We start from the raw sequence: 18,200 nt of genomic DNA on the forward strand, positions 1-18,200 counted from the left end.
CTACCAATGTGAGCCGAAATGTATTATGCCAATAATTACGGTTATCACGGCAATAGGAAAATGATTAATCATGTGTATTGCCAACCAATAACATACATTGACTTCATAAGAATTTGAGGAAGTAGGCCATTCGGCCTCTTGGATCTGCTCTGCCATTCAATAAGCCAATGCCTGATCTGTTTGAGTTTCAATTTTTTTATTTTCATCACCCATTGATAACCTTTGTCTAATGAAAATTTCTCTCTCTCTCCATCTTAAAAATATTAACTGACCCTGTTGCTGAGGTATATTTAGAGTCACACAACCCTTAGGGAAACAAAGTTCATCATCTCTGTCCAAAAGGGCAATCCCTAATTCTTAAAAATAGTGGTCCCTGTTTCTGGACTCACGTACATTAGGAAACATGTTTTCGATATCCACCTTGGCAAGACCTTCAGGATTTATATATTTTAATCAAATTACCCTTCACTCTTCTAAACTACAGTGGAAACATTATCCCACCTTTCCTCAGGAGATAACCTGTTCATTCCAGGAAACAGTGGAGTAATGGGCAGCACGGTGACACAGTGGTTAGCACTGCTGCCTCACAGTGGCAGAGACCCGGGTTCAATTCCTGCCTCAGGCAACTGTCTGTGTGGAGTTTGCACATTTTCCCAGTGTCTGCATGGGTTTCCTCCAGGTGCTCCGGTTTCCTCCCACAGTCCAAAAACGTGCAGGTTAGGTGAATTGGCCATGCTAAATTGCCTGTAGTGTTAGGTGAAGGGGTAAATGTAGGGGAATATGTCTGGGTGGGTTGCTCTTTGGAGGGTCGGTGTGGACTTGTTGGGCCGAAGGGCCTGTTTCCACACTGTAAGGAATCTTAAACATCCTCTGAACCACCTCCAACACATTTACATCCTTCCTTAACCAAGGAGATGAAAACAGCACACAGTATTGGCAAAGTGGCCTCAATAATGCCCTGCATAACTGAAGCATTAAGTCCTTAGTCTATGTTCAAGTGCTCTTGTAATAAAAGATAACATTCCATTGACGTTACATACCTGCTGTACCTGCACACTCACTAAGAAACCCACGGACAAGAACTCCTAAATCCATTTGCAGATTGGAAATCTGCATGCATTTTTGTTTTAAGTAATGCTCTATTTTTATGATTCTTCCTGCCAAACCGAGAAACTCGACATTTTTCCACATAATTCTCCATGTGCCAGATTTCTGTCCACTTACTCAAACTATTTGTCTGTAACCTCCTTATGTCTTCCTCAAAACATATTTTCTTACCTATCTTTGCATCATCTGCAAATTTAGCTTCCATGTCTTTGCTTCCAAAGTCACTGATAAAACTGGTTAAAAAAAGCTGAGGCCCCAGATATCACCCCTACATTTGGGTTGTCAGATGGTGAAGTCAATTAAAAACTATTTAAACACTTTCAATTTTCTGGTTTGCTGACATCACTGCTTCGGCTCGACAAGATATCCCCTTCACATGGTGCCAGATTTAAACTACCATTGGAAAGGAGGATAACTGAGGTCAGCAACCAGTTTCACCAATCTTGGAAAAATCCAGTCAAATAATAAAAAAAAATTGCTCAAGATTGTCAAAAGGATTCATGTGACTGAGTAAAGCCCTATCCAACCAGATCAAACAAAACTTTTTGCAAAGAGGGAAACAGAACATTTTTAGAGTTGACAAATGTGAGTACCAAAAAAAAAGCAACTTTCACAATCTCAGAAAATCTCAAGAGGTGTTAAAGCAAATGAAATACCACTGATGTAAAACCTCTGTTGTAAAGTAGGAGCCGCAGTGAATTTGCCACAGCAAGGTCTCACAAACAGCAATAAATTATCAAATTATCAGAGTAGGTTTACAGGATAAATACTGGCCATAAAGCCTCATCTTGAAGTAGTTCCGTGAAACCTGCTGCATTATTTGAGAAGGAAGATAAGGTCTCTGTTAAAATGATCAGGAAAAGGGTTGAAGCCAAGATGGCTGGACCAAGTTTCTTTGAGCCCTCAGGTACGATTTTTGCTGGGAAATCATCTTAACACAACAGAGAAGTTCAGTCAAAATCATCAGTAATTTTTAGTTTGAAAATGAGAAATTCTACTCATTTTGAGCATTTAACTTACACTATGTTGTTTTAAATAAAACATTTTCAGGGCAACATATAAATGTTCTATTACATTTAAAATTAAGCAGCCTCAGACTAGGCTGTTATGATCCCAGCTGACTGTAATATTAGACAAGTAATATTCCACAGTAAAACCTCGCTTGAAAGACCGCAAGTTTACCAATAGTTGTTTAGCAGTAAAGAACTTGAATACTGCTGAAAAAAGATATTTTGTTGAAGCTTCCAGTTTCACACATCAGCAGAATTAGCAAGAAAAGCAATTTTTTTTTCTCTATTCATTCATGCAATGACGGTGGGACTGACCAGGCTGCATTTATTGCCCATTCCTAAAAGTTCAGATGGCAGTTAAGAATGAATCACATTGCTGTGGGTCTGGAGACATATGTAAGCCAGTTTCCTTCCCTCAAGGACATTAATAACCCAGGTGGGTTTTTCCAACAACTGACAATGGATTCACGGTCATCTTTAGACTCTTAATTCCAGATTGTTTTTACTGAATTCAAATTCCACCACCTGCCGTGCCAGGTTTTGAATCTGGGTCCACCACTTGGTAGAGACACTGCCATGAAACATTTACCTGTTAATAGTGATTGACAGTTAACAGTCAGGCATTGTTTAAGTTTTAAACCAGGCCAGCTGCTGTTTCTGCTAATAGCACTTTTGCCGTCACAGATCATTCTTCCTGACCAAAACCTGCACACTCACTAACCTTCTGAGTGATTCTGTATTTTTTTCTCAAAGAATCAAGAGCAGCACGGTGGCTCATCATTAGCATTGCTGCCTCACAGCATCAGGGACCTGGGTTTAATTCCAGCCTCAGGCGACTGTGTGAAGTTTGCACATTCTCCCATGCCTACGTGGGTTTCTCAGAGTGCTCCGGTTTCCTCCCACAATCCAAGATTTGCAGGTTAGGTGAATTGGCCATACTAAATTGCCCAGAGTGTTCAGGGATGCATAGGGTAGGTGCATTAGGGGTAAATCTGGAGCAATAGGGTAGGGGACTCTGACTGGGTGGGTTACTCTTTGGAGGGTCAGTGAAGACTTGTTGGGGCCAAATGGCCTGTTTCCAAACTGTAGGGTGTCTATGATTTCTATGAACCTGCTCTTAGTTAGGTAAATCGACCATGCTAAATTGCCCATTGTGTCCAGGGTGGTGGGGTCTGGGTGGGATGCTCTTCAGAAGGTTGGTGAGGACTTATTGGGCTAAACAGCCTGCTTTCACACTGTAAGGATTTTATGTCTCTGTCTCCGTCTCCCTGTTACATAAGAGAACCCATTTTTTTCCTCTATTCTACCTTTGCTTTCTAAAACATTTAACTACTCACCTGAAGGTGAATTTCCAGACTACCAACAATGCCCACAGAACAAATTCGAACTTAAACAAAGATTATGTCTCCCATTATTACCGTATGTGTTTTAAAAAATTCTCAAGGTCAGGTTCGTAGGAGAGTAGTCTGACACAGAACAAACGACCAAGAGGCGAGTCTGCTAGAATATGAGCATTTTATTCCCCGCAGCGTCGCCACAACCAGGTCTCATACTTACAACGGGTCTGGCTTATACTCACTCTACATGTTACCGGAACTGGGAGCCGTCAGTTCTCGTAGAGCGGTTGCCAACAACCCACGCTCGGCGGTTAAACGTAACCCCGGAGCAGACTCCCGGGTCTGGCTTATACTCACTCTACATGTTACCGGAACTGGGAGCCGTCAGTTCTCGTAGAGCGGTTGCCAACAACCCACGCTCGGCGGTTAAACGTAACCCCGGAGCAGACTCCCCGAACTGGAGACTTTTCCAGCTGATATACTCTTTTCCAGATATAAACATTCATGTGAACAGCAGAGCAAGGCTAAAAAACACATTCCATTCTGGTTACATACAGATAAGAAGATTCACACGGGGAGGTGTGTAATAAGATTCACACGGGACTAAGCAACACCTCCATTCCGGTTAGATTCACACATGTATTGGGACATAATTTTTAACCGTTTCACCACAGTATGTAATCTAGAAATATAAATCAAACTTAAAGCTATATACGGTTCTGTCCATCTGAGAACTCAAGTTTCCAAATAATAGTAATAAGATATCTTAAAACTTCAACACAAGAGCAAAGGTTTGCTGAACTTTGCAGTGAATATACTGGATATGCATAATTAGCTAGGTTCAACTTCTGAAAGAAATTCCTTTATACATATGTTTTTGAAACATTCTATCCCAATTTGTTGTTACAATTCCAAAAGTTGCTAGTTTTGCCAAATCACAACAGCCTGGCTCCAGGCCCCCTCCTCTTGCTTATCAACTGAACATACTTCCTGCACAATTCCAGACAATTACGAACAAAAAAACTATTGCAATGCTACTTTCATCTGATGTCCACATCTGTGCATTTTCCAAAAGATATCACTAGATGATGACAAAAAGGAAAGCAGTATTGGTTCGCGTCTCCCCAACCAAACATCCAGAAACATTCACAAACTATTTTGTCCCTCTGCCTCTGCAAACTACATCAGCACATCAAGCAGTGAGCTGAAATCAAACCAAATTTTATAAGATGTATGGATCAACAGCTAGTTAGTGATGCCCATCCCATAATGGTCCTTTCAAAGCTAATCAAAGCATAATGATTGCTGTTTGATTGATTCATTAAGCTCAGAATTCAATGAGCAACAATGAGCCAAATCTCTGCATATTTTTTGTGCTGCAAAATGAAACTTCAGAATTTCATTTTATTAAAAACAACTGTGTTCAGCAAACTTTAATACTGAGTGGGCTTGGGAAGCTTCTATTTCAGAAAGCAGTATCCACCTAATGCTGTGTGGCCTAAAGTACAAATAAGGATTAAATCCACATTAATACTCGGTGTCAAGGGCACTTTCAACCTAGAAAAGATGACACAAAACTTAATTACTGGCAATCAACAGAGTTTCACATTGATATCGCATTCTCGCTTGAAAGTCTTTTTGCAGGCTCAACAAAATAGCCTGTTTAGTTTCCACGTGAATAAAGGAGAAAAGCAGGGATGCAAAACAACATCTACTTGCTTTTGCAATTGGTGCTACAATGAGTGCATGTAGGGTTGATTGATAGCATGTGGCTCACATGGAATGGCTGCGCAATCATATAAATTAATTGTTTGTAAGCCAAAATGGCACTTTGCTTCTATTGCTTTGAAGACACAAATTTTAAAATGTTTTTTTGACAGAATATATTTTGAAACACAAGTGTTTCAAATCATCAAAAACATTATATACCATGTAAAATGCCTCACAATCCCACGTTTATGAGCTGCTTGCGCACAGATTGTCTATCTGAAAGACAGCAGCTCATGACAATGCCCTATACAGTCTGTTCCAATGTAACGTGATAGTTCCATTCCTGTGCAATCTCTTGTTACAAGAAAATGACTCAATCGCAGCACCATTTAAACCAATGGTACCATAGAGTCATAGACATGTACAGCACGGAAACACACCCTTCGGTCCCACTCATCCATGCCAACCAGATATCCCAATCCAATCTAGTCCCACCTACCAGCACCTGGACCATATCCTTCCAACCCTTCCTATTCATATACCCATCCAGAAGCCTTTTAAATGTTGCAATTGTACTAGTCTTCACCACTTCCTCTGGCAGCTCATTCTATACTCGTATCACTCTCTGAGCGAAAAAGTTGCCCCTTAGGTCTCTTATATCTTTACCCTCTCACAAAAACCATGTTATAGCCAATAAAGGTAAGAACAGTTCACGTTCTACAAATAATGGTCTAAATTCTTAAATCACGTTCCAGCAATGTGCATTATAGCAGAACCAACTATAATAGTAAAATATTGAAGTGAGATCATGTGAAGCAATGTTGCTATGCTCCATGTAAACAAGATTTTTGTATTGCAACTGCAATCTGAAAAGTGAACCATGATATTAAATTCTAACAATTCACACTACTATTAAGATGGTTAAATAAAGTCAGCCCACAACTCAAATAATGACATTTCCAAGTAACTCAATTCCTTCACAAACTTACACTAAATCAGTTTGAGTGCACAATTCTTAAAATGGATTTTATTTTTAAATATACATTTTCTCCACTCCTCAAGGCAATGACTCTTGCTGAAGTACACCATTTCTCATAGCTCAACCAAGTGACTAAACCTCATCCGTGAGTCAGCCACTGAAAGTTGGCATGCTATGAAAAACAGACGTGGTTGTGGTGGGGCAAGGGGGAAGGGGGCATCATAGTGGGATCCAACAAGAGTTTTATATTTTTAATATATTAGATCTTCAAAATATACAAATCAAAGACACACTCCAAACAAACAATAATAAACTCTAGCAGATGTAGAACATTTTTAATGGCACCAGCTTATTCAAGTTCAAGAAACATTTTTTCTTGAATGGCACACAATCAGCATTCCGTTTGAAATTATCTCAATTTCATACAATGTTGTTTCTATATTATTACTTGAATGTGAAATATACCCCACCATCGTGATTATAAAGCTCTCAACTATGCCGGATTTTCCTTTATGGCACAACTGGATCATCAAGTCCATATTTTAAAAGATATATATTTTATAACAGACTCATAAACATTTGATGTAAGTGGTTCATAGTCAAGCATATCAAAGTTTTGTCGTCTTCCAAGAACAGAGACCAATTCACTAACATTTAAATGGTAGTAAAGAATATAAATACTTTCATTCCTGAGTATTCAGACATTATTTTTCATAATTGTTTTCAAAACATCAGATTGAGATAATCAGTAGACTGCAGAAAAATACCATCCAACGCAGCATAAACCTCAGCAAAGATTTCATGTTTTCCTACAAAAATAAACACATCTTTGACTCCATGCGCTGCCCCAACCATGTAAGCAGGCGATGTGAAACCTTGACATGCTGTTCAATCCAGAGGTAAATTTGAAAGTTCTCATCCTCCACCACGTTACTACTGCCTTCCCCATAGCACTAACTGTCTCTGACATGTCTTATGTCCACTATCCTTGATGGCATCATCCATATATTTTGTGATCTTTACAATCCAATTCACCAAGACCTTAGGTCAGCCTTCAATCTTCCACTTGCTCAAGGCTCAGCTGCTCATTTATTGCCAATTCACTCATTACTAATTTCTTTTCCTCCCAAAAAAAGGGGTAATTGTAATCTAACATATTTATGAGAAACTAGGGGATCAGATCCAACCTAACTTTACAACTTCAGCAATTTTTATTCCCTGTGACTTCAACAAAGAATAAGATTAGGTGTCCAATCTGAGGAGCAAGAGAGTCGATGTTTCGGGTTTAATCCCTTCATCAGGACTCCTGATGAAGGGTAAGTCCAAAACGTTTAATCTCTAGCTCCTCATATGCTGCCAGGCCCCCTATGCTTTTTCCAGCACCACACTTTATTAACTCTGACTTCTCCAGCATCTGCAGTCCGCACTATCTTTGAAATGATCATTATCACAGCAGCGTTTGCATAGTATGTGAACTGTTTGACATTTCGTACCTTATAAGGGACATTTCAAAAGTCTATAATTGCCTTTAAAGTAATTTAGAACATCCCAAGTTTATGAAATGCATAATGTAAATGTTATGTCTTTCTTTTTGTGTCCGACATCCATAAGATTTATGTAGAGAGAGATCTGGGTGTTCAGATCCATTGTATCCTAAAGGTGGCAACGCAGGTCAAGGCGGCATATGGCATATTTTCCTTCATCGGATGAGGTACTGAGTACAAGAGTTGGCAGGTCCTATTACAGTTGTATAGGACTTTGGTTTAGCCTCACTTGGAATATTGCGTACAAGTTCTGGTCGCCACATTACTACAAGGGTGTGGATGCTTGAGAGAGGGTATAGAGGAGGTTCACCAGGATATTGCCTGGTATGGAGGGTGCAAGCTATGAAGAGAAGTTGAGAAGATTAGGATTATTTTATTAGAAAGGTGGAGGTTGAGGGAGGTACCTTTTTAAGGTCTACAAAATCATGAGGGGTACAGACAGGGTGGATAGCAAGAAGCTTTTTCCCAGATTGGGGGACTCGATTACTAGGAATCACAAGTTCAAGGTGAGAGGGGAAAAGTTTAAGGGAGATATGCATGGTACGTTCTTCACGCAGTGGGTGTGGGTGCCTGGAACACATTACCAACTGAGGTGGTAGAGGTAGACACGATAGCGTCATTTAAGATGTACCTAGACAGATACATGAATGGGCAGGGAGCAGAGGAATACAGATCCTTGGAAAATAGGCAACAGGTTTAGGGAGACGATCTGGATTGGTGCAGGCTTGGAAGGCCAACAGACCTGTTGCTGTGCTGTATTTTTATAATAATAAAAAAATCTCAATTCTTGGCCTTATGAGCAACCTGACACCGGTTCTGAGCTATTATTGCTACAGCTTAAAAAAGATACCTTTTGTCGAAGCTTATCGCCTTGCAATCATCTCGGCAATTCGCAAGAAATACCAATGTAAAATCAAAATAACTTTTTTATACTATTCATTATGTATTATCATTTTAAAAAGGTTAGGCAGTTAACTGTCAGTCATTATCTAATTGTATATTCTTCACAGCAACAGCTGTATTAATCAAAGTTCACTGTATTCTCAGGCAGTATAAAAAAGCTGATGTCCTTTTAAATTGGTATCTCATGAATTAGCTTGAGTTTCAACAAAATGTCTTTTTTCAGCAGTGCTCAAGTTCTGCAATTCTCAATGAATATTAATCATAGAATGATTACAGCACGTGTGTTGGTTCTCTGAAGGAGACTTCCACTTCGTTCCCCCACCTTCTCCTCATAGAAACATAAATGTTAAGTGCACAATAGGTCATTTGACCCTTCGAGCCTAGTCTGCTATTTAGTATGATCAAGGTTGATCAATTTGGTACCCTGTTCCCGCTTTCCCTTATGCCCTTTGATTCATTTTATTCTGAGAACTATATCTAATTTCTTCTTGGAAACATACAATGTTTTGGCCGCAAACATTTTCGCTGGCAGAGAATTTCACAGATTCACCACTCCAAATGAAAGGTCTCTTCACATTCACCCATGAACATTTTTCTGTTTTAGCTCATAATTCCATTCCTGCTGGAATGCTTCAATTAAACTTGCCTTTAACACACTTGCAGTACAGATCCTAACCACTCTCTACATCGATTGTTTTTTTTCTACCAATTACTTTCATCAGACATCATGTTGCATTTGTACAGCAAATTTGAGTATTGTGTACCGTTCTGGTCATCCTGCTATAGGAAGGATATTACTAAATTGTAGATGGTGCAGAAAAGATTTACAAAGATGTTACTCGCACTGGAGGCTTTGAGTTATAATGAGAGACTGGATAAGCTGGGACGTTTTTTCATTGGAGCAAGGGAGGTTCAGGGGTGATTGTAAGAGATTTATAAAATCATGAGAGGCATCAATAGGGTGAATATCAAAGGTCTTTTCCCTAGGGTGGGGAGTTCAAAACTACAGGACATAATTTTAAAGTGAGAGGAAAAAGATTTAAAAGGGACATGAGGGGCAACATTTTCACGTAGAGGGTGGTTCGTATATGGAATGAACTGCCAGAGAAAGTGGTAGATGCAGTTACTACATTTCAAAGATATTTGGACAGATATATGAATAGGAAATGTTCAGAAGGATATATAGGCCAATGCAGGGAAATCAGACTAGTTTTGTTTGGGTAACTTGGTCAGCATGGACAAGTTGGACTGAAGGGTCTGTTTCTGTGCTATTTGACTCTGACTCTGTAATTGGAGTTTCACCACCTCTGTCAGATTGAATACTATCCCTATAACTTTTGGAAGAATGAACTTTAAACATTTAAATGTTTGGCTGTCACATAGATTTAAAAATATATTGCATATGTATGCTAACAGGAATCTATATTTATTCCATCGTTCCTCAAGAACCTTTCCTTTTGCTGCATTAATAAGTTATTTCAGGATGTTATATTTACAATAATTAACTATAAGACGCCCATATGATTTCTTCATATTATTTCTAGTATTTGCGGAATTAGCTATCTGCTGCGAATACAATTACAGTGATCATTCCACATGTTTGTATTATACAGGCAAACATAATATGCTGGAAATTTTTCTCAACAAAGGTCTCTTCTGTAAGGCTAATCCTAGTGTTTTACCAAGTTTAAAAATAAATTGAGTCAGTTATTAGACCTAGCATATCGTTCAGCATTTGGTTATAACAATCTAACGTGTTACTTTTGGGAGACAAATCTGGTATTTGAATAGGAAAGATTCAACAGTACAGTCACTGTGTCCCATGACATAAAGAAAAACAAACTTGCATTGTTCATTACCTCAGGGCATCCTATGAAATTTTACACCCAATAGAAATATCACTGACCTATAATATTAAGTATAGCAAATCCATCTGTATAAAACTGACAAAATTGTGGCACAACAGTAATGTCCCTACCCTTTGACCAGGAGGCCCAGGTTCAAATGCCACCTGCTCCGGAGGGGTGTATTAGCATCTCTGAACAGGTTGTTTGGAAAAATAAATTTTAAAAAACATAATCATTTCATAAATCACTACTACAAAAAATGAACAAAGTAAGTGATATATAGAAAGAAAAACAACTAAACTATGAAGTCTAAATAAGAAATAGAAAGCACTGGAAATACCAAATTCTATCAAAGGGGCTTCATTTTAAAATTACGTTTCAGCTCAAATGCTTATTGATTAGCTGAAGAATTGCTACGTTTTGTTTTTCTAACACCAACATAAACATATTACTTCTAAACTCACCCTCAGTAACCTCTGCAGTACCCATAAAATATCACCATAATTTTGGCAAGAGTAGCCCTTCTGCATGATTCAAGAAGGGTAAATTATTGACACAATAGAGCAAAAAGCAGAGAATTTCACTATAGTTCAGCAGCAGACTATTTGCACAATGACGTCAGTTTGTTCTAAATACTGTAGACATTCCTCACTCAAAGGATTAGGCAAATGCTAAAAGAATTTACCATAGACAATATTGTGAGTTCTTATCTGAATCGTTAAAACTAAAATATTTAGTGTGCAAATTATATATTAACAAGTGTAAATGTTTTCATCTGAACTCTCATGCATAGTACTGTTGAAATTGAGTTCACCAAAATAAGATGCCTTGTTATCAGAATGGATAATTCTTACAAAATGTTCTGAAAGAATGGCAGAACATTGTAATTAAGTCCAAATTTTCATTTCCTGAGCAAGGTGTCATGAAAAAATATTTTTCAAAACTCCCAATACCAGAAATACGACTGTACTTTGTATGAATCGGGAGCACTGTTACTTGTGTTGATTTAAATATTGTTGTAACGCACATTTCAATTTAACTGCAATCTGGAGAGTGAACATTGCTTTCTCGGTTCGAAGGCTCAGCTCTGATCATCAAGAGTAGCATTTCGCCAAATAGCAATTATTCAATGCCTGCAACATTTCAAAAGCACGTTTCTCTCAGTAAGGCACTTCTTAGTCTAAACCAGGGGACAAAAAAAAATCAAGAAAACAAAAATGAATACTAATCTTACTACAGTAGAATTGCCAATGTTGGAAAGAAAGCGTGTGCTTCCAGTACCATCCCCGCTAAACCGCACAGACGCCCTCAGCTCAGAGGCAATTCCTGGGCAACGCCGAGGCGTTTCCCGCGGCCTACTTAAACCTAAACAGAAATTGATGAGAGGGATTTCCTTTTTGTCCCCCGCCCCGCCGCTGCCAAAGCCCTCGCTGCATTTGCTAATGGAGAGTGCCCTGAGTGTGTTTAAACAGTACCCAATCCACCTGTCACTCACTCAGGCCCGTGTGTCCCGGCGGCTCCGTCACCATGACAGCCGGCGCCGTGCGCGCTCCCCAACCCCGATCAACCCAGCACCAGCACCCGAGCAGCGTGCGCGTCCCCTAACCGCCTCCGTCACAATCCACGCACAGACGGTGCAACCCGCGCGCGGCTCCTCGGCTGGGGGAAGAACGAAGGGGCACGCGCAGCAGCTCCCCCGGACCACTGCGCGATCTGATCCACAGGGTCGCCCATTGTCACTTTCTGCCCCCGACCCCACAGCTGCTGTTCATTGCCAACATGGCTCAACCTGGGGCATTTCTTTCTCCCTCTTCAATGCGCACAGTTTCATGTCTTCCTCCAGCATTTGCTCTTCGAAAGTCTTTGACACTCTCAAGAGTGTGCAAAGTATGTTCTTCTTCTGGGCGGCATTCAAAGTAGCACAATGAACTGCCTACGAAATATATGTCTATAAGCGCCCATCAGGAAAATACAAATCATCCCAATGTTATCCTGTTGAGCCCAGTGTATCTACAGCGAGAATTGGCTTGAATTACACAATTGTAGACGCATTCAAAACACTTTTTTTGCTGTGCATTTTACTTTATGCTGCTGTCATGTTGTACTTATTTTAAAATTGATGAGAGGAGCTAAGCGTGTTTGCACTACATAAATCCTTCTGGATTGCACCAGTTCCGGATTGCTCCTGGTTACCTCAATTTACTTAGCGTTAGATTCCTATTGAGACCAAAGAATTGAAATACATTGTACTTGTCTCTCCAAGATAACAGCGTAAACTTCGCTGCTCTCGGCTCATGGTCGAACCATCGTGTGCGCTAACCCTGTGAAAAGGTCAAATGTCAGTGCAATTTGATACTATGGGGGTCTCATGTTATATTAAACTTGATGCAGATAGTTTACATCAGGTCTGCTTCTTTACTGAAGTGGTATTATTAGCATACGAGTAAACTCAGTCATTGCCAGGAATATACCACGCCCTAAAGTCTATTGAGAGAATGTGAAAGTGAGTGCTGGAAATAGGAGCCTCAACCTTGTAGCTGGATATAAAATGTCCAGTTTGCCTTTGCTCCTTTTTATTTTGACAAAGCTTTGTTGGTATTGTTTTATTTATTTACTTAGCAAGACATACCCATACTTTTGACATTTAACCTAGATTTCTGATTTTGTATGTCCTCGCATTTTCCAATACTTGAGTTCTCTAAAATATATTTTCCCCAAAATCTTATAGGGTAGTAGTATACATTTTTAACGTTAAACATAACAACCCCCCCCCCCCCCCCCCAACCACTCCCATTATGAAATTTCTGGAATAATTTATGCAGGCACTGGTTGACTATGTGTTAAGTTGACTTCTTGGGGTTCCCAGTCCCACTGAGTTTGTAGCCTGTGAAGGTATGAAGAAATTGCTCAATTTATGTACTTGTACCAGGTATTTTTGATGCACAACTACCTTTAGACGTATCCCATCTTCTGAGATTTTTAGAACCCATTAAGACTTAGATGGATACACATGCTGAATAAGTACTCACTAGTACTGCATTGATCACAGTTAACGCCTCAGCTTTAAATGCAGAAACTTTTTTTTCAAATGTACTGCTGTATAACTAGATGAGCTGTCTTTTTAAAACTGATTTACTTGAATGATACAGAATTTGTATGTTACAACAGTGAAGGTGTTTCAAAAGTACTTTGTGGGCTGTAAAACACTTTGAGACATTCTGAGGTCACAAACAGTTTGATATAAATTCAATTTTTTTTGCAATATCCTTTGAAAAGAATTTGGGCTTTCAACGTATTTATTAGAATAATTTTGTATTTAATTGTAGGATAGGATGCCTGAGATTCAAAATGCAATTCAGTACAATAATTCTGATGATATCAACTATATATACAGGCTGCTCACCAAAAACTAACAGAACTCCAAAATCAAACTATGACATTATTCTCACTGTCAGTTATCTGCTGTTCTTTATAATACTTATTTCCTACTGTGGCATAGTTGGCCCCATTGGGCACATGAAAGATAATGCGGGTTTTTTTTTCCTCTGTAATTAGTACAGCAAAATACTTCTGTATCTGAAAAATGACATCTTAAAGTGATTAAAAGAGAATCCACAAAGAAATACAAAGAAAACAATGCTCAAAATACATTGATCAAATAATACTCAAAAGGGAATAAAAGCTAAGATATATTAGCAAGAGTCCCTCCTGAAGAGTTTTCCATTTCAGTTCCTGCCTGCCCTGCTGTGTATTTTCAACAGTTACTGCAAAAAAAATGAGTACTATCTAAAAGTAGTCCTTTGTGCACTAAAATACATTATGAATGATTAAATTTAGCATTTTCAAATCTGTAACATTCCATTTTAAATTACCATTTAAAAAACATAGTTTAGCTATTTGTACACTGTGGGGTACACCATTGAATCAATATGACTTAATGCTAATATTAAGTTGATACTCTTGAACATTTTCATCAATGCTAATCTGGTAATCTTGTACCAAGGTCATTTATAATATCTTTGTATGTGTACATCAAAGTCTTAATTTTTGTTACTTGCAGCTCAGATCTGTTTAGATTCAAGAGCACTTTTAAATGAAGGAAGCTCCCTAACAGCAAAAAAAGTTTTAAAAACTTTAGATTTTTCTCTTCAGTATTCAAATCTCGTACCTTAATAGTGTGTAGTCTTTGTTCACTTATATAATTCAAGTGTTTTTGCAAATTCTCCAAATTTTTCTTTTTTTAGTTAAGCTTTCTTTTACTGAGTTGTGCATTAATCTTAAACCATTTATGTCATGCAAATTATAATATCAATAAATTAGTGTCAAAGCAGTTGGAACTGTAGCACAGTACTTTTCTCATCAAGGAAGTCACTCTCAAAGGAAATTATACATTCGATTAAACTGAAGTGACCCTGTTTATAACTTGTCTTGTGTGGTTTAACAGTATTTAGTCAGTGTTGTGCATATTAATGATGCTTTATTGATTACAGTCAAATGCATCCGGCATATGCTTTAGAAATTGTTTACAGCTTGCACAATATTCCCTCAATTGAAAATTATTATGAAGTAACTGCTGTGTAACTTGCTGAGGAATTATTAAACTGTTCATGTCATACTCAGATTCGAATTATCTGTGTGTGCAATAATTTACTCAAAAATAGCTAAGTAAATGTTTCTATTCCTCATTCTTCAAATTCTCTGAATGACAATTTTCCATATCCAGTGCAGTGCAGATCAATTCTAAACTAATGTTTCTGTTCCAGTTGCACACACATCGTTAGTCCCACCGTAAAATGAATTTAACTTTTGTGATGTGCCCATGTGTTGGAACCTGAGATTGAAAATTCTAATTTCAGTGAGATTAATTCTGGGAGCAACACCTCTGATTGTAACAGCAAATACAGACACCATTATCCTTTTACAGCAGAAGAAAACAAATTTATTTACTATTAAATTTTGTATTGTTTATTGAATTTTTTTAAAAGGAGCAATCTGAAGCATAACTACAATCCAATTCATGAACTATTTTTCTTGAAGAAGTAATGTGGACTGTTTAAATTGTATAGGTTTCATGGTTTGAATGTTAAATGTAGTTCAATCATTTGTTGAAACCAAATAAATCACTGCTGGTCTATTGTAAAATTTGTTCCAAACGTTGATTTTATGCCGTTACCACATGCACAGCTGTGTCAAGACTTCTTTAAAATTTGATGGAACAAGGCAACATGTCTTCGTTGGCTTTTATTAGATCACTATTTATAAACCGTGCCTTTGCTGCATTCTTGATTAATGTGTTAATGACAGCATTCATGGGCTTTCTTCAGAAATGTTCACTCACACGTCCACACAGAATCCAATCAACTCTTGAAACCTTACTTCTATTTTTATCACTTTACAGACCTTGCTATCCATGTCCTGATGACAAACATGCTGAAGTATGAAAATAAATAACATCTCCTTATACATGTTAGAACATAGTACAGAACAACTGCTAAACAATTTTGAGGTTGTTAACGTTTTATCTGTTTAGTGACTTCCCACGGTTGGATGGGGAATTAAACTTATCTTTTTAGAGTGATCCAGAGGGGGTCATTTAATGTGATATTTTATTTTTAGTGAATGTAAGTAGTAACAAGAAGAAATCTGCTGTTGCATTAAGGGTCAGACTGGGGGGAAAATCAATTGATCTACTTTTTCCTCTCCTCAGAGAGATTATAATATTATTATTCTCAAGGATTCTTGTGTGCTTATTCTTATAACCAAGTGTTATTTTAAAATCAATCAATCATGAAATAAATTACAGAAAATGAAAAAAAAACAAACATGGCAAAGGGTTTAAAAGCTTCAATTTACTCTGTTTTATGTGTACTCTGACTGAAACATATGTATTTTAGTATTGTTCTTTTTTAGTGATTTCCATCCCTATGGATGTGCAGTGAAAATATTATGAAAATGCTTGGGGCATTCTCAGAGATGTAATGATCCTCACTATTTTTATTCTTGCAGATAATTATGTTGAAGTAAGCTCACAGATCTTCAGAGAACAACTTTAACAACAATTCAATGCAAATTCAAACCTGTTAATATATTATTCTACAGGATAGCATTAAAGAACAGTATTTTATTAATCTTTAATAATAGCAAAAAAGTATTTCTTAAAAACATGTAAAAGTACTGCTGATAAAATATTTCTGAATATGACTTTGAATTTATTTTCCTAATGTCACAAGAAATGTATCATCATCCTCCCAATATGGTTCAAAACTGTGCTAAGAACCTGCTGCTACCTTGGACTCTGAATGTTCAAAGTAAAATGTTAAAATCACCAATGATGATTTAAGGACAGGATTCTCTCTAGATTTTTCATATAATAGGACAACGAGGTAAAATCTATCTCCTTGTCTATTTGTACCAAAATCGACAAATGTTGTTTTCCATTGCGTTCTGCAAATTTAATTTTGAATTCAGGACATTTCACCAGGTGTCACCATTAGTGCAGATACTGGATTTTTCTTTTGTGAAATAAATGTATGAGCTTACAATAACAATTTCACTCATTGATGTTCTGCCACTTTGTCTTAGTATATTCAAAATATTAAGTTTTGAGAAAATGCAGATGAAAAACTTGATTTAAAAGTTCACTGGGAAGTTATCAGCCTGAAAACTTGTACCTGCAAAGTCCTTTAAATGGAAAAAAAATAAAACTGATGATAAGAGCAAGTAGTATTTATATGGATGCTTCTATTTAAGCATATCTTATATATACATATTATGAACCATATATGAGACTCAGAATATTTTCAAGAAACATATGATTACATTTTAAAGTGTATAGCACTGAATTATTCTTAAATGGTCTTGCTTATATACAGAACTAAATGGCTGAAAAGAATTTTACAATCCCAGGTAAACAAGACACGACCTTATTTAATTAGATTTTGCAATGGACATCTTTTAAAAGTCTTCCTTTCAACCTGCACTACTAAGAAAATTGATTTTTTTTTAAGAACCAATCAATTAATTGGTATATTCCTGAGATCAACTTAAACGAGCTGTAAAAGCTGTTTTAAAATCAATGATTTGGCAGTTCAAAAAAACTGCATGTCAATCACACTCACTGGTCTTTTAGTTATCATCTGATCTCCGATTTGTCTTCATTATGTGTAATGTATCTTAATTGCCTGTTGGAAATTCAGATTGTAGTGTAACCAGATCCTGGTTACAATATTTTGGAGACCCTGTTTAAGCCACCACTGCCTTATTTCTGTGAGAACCCCAATTCTTCATTTAAAAAGACAACGTTCCATTTTGTTAACCTATGCAGTCTGTATATCAGATGATAAAACTGTGTATACATCTCACAACTTAATCAAAAGCCCAGTATTGATTTTCCGTCAAATTAGACCCTGTTAATAAAATCTAGATAGCTTACTTAAAAGAAGCTCCTATATTATGCACCAGCAATGTTACATTACTTGACGGTGCTATGCATCTAATTAGAACAGTGGATGAGAGAATGGAATATTGCTTGTAGGTTCAACTGCAATATCACCTGTGAACACCCAAGTCAACTAAACACAAGGCAACCCAAGAAATAAATTTTCCTTCATACAGTGCCAATATGTCCAATCCTCATTTAGTTTGTTGCTTTCCTCTCAGCAAGCTTATGAAATAACTACAACTGTATAATTTTGTTTATTTTGAGATGGTGAGAGAATTATAAAAGTGGACATTGAGTGAAATAAATAGGACGACAATATAAA

At 37.5% G+C, this 18,200-nt stretch overlaps 1 protein-coding gene across 11 annotated transcripts in view; it reads right to left on the bottom strand.

The window, feature by feature from the left end:
* gtdc1 (glycosyltransferase-like domain containing 1) overlaps nucleotides 1–12,173 on the bottom strand; it is a 370,690-nt gene extending 358,517 nt beyond the window's left edge. For 5 of the 11 annotated variants that reach the window (XM_043694107.1, XM_043694111.1, XM_043694114.1 and 2 more), the window contains exon 1: nucleotides 11,933–12,173. The gene's annotated coding sequence lies outside the window, so the exon portion shown is untranslated. Of the gene's footprint in view, nucleotides 1–11,671; nucleotides 11,858–11,932 lie in introns of those variants that run through there. The other 6 variants (XM_043694112.1, XM_043694103.1, XM_043694110.1 and 3 more) reach the window with 3 other exon arrangements.
* Between the last annotated feature and the right edge of the window lie 6,027 nt (nucleotides 12,174–18,200).

The sequence above is a fragment of the Chiloscyllium plagiosum genome, chromosome 7 (genome assembly GCF_004010195.1).
Source record: "Chiloscyllium plagiosum isolate BGI_BamShark_2017 chromosome 7, ASM401019v2, whole genome shotgun sequence".
NCBI classification, from domain to species: domain Eukaryota; kingdom Metazoa; phylum Chordata; class Chondrichthyes; order Orectolobiformes; family Hemiscylliidae; genus Chiloscyllium; species Chiloscyllium plagiosum.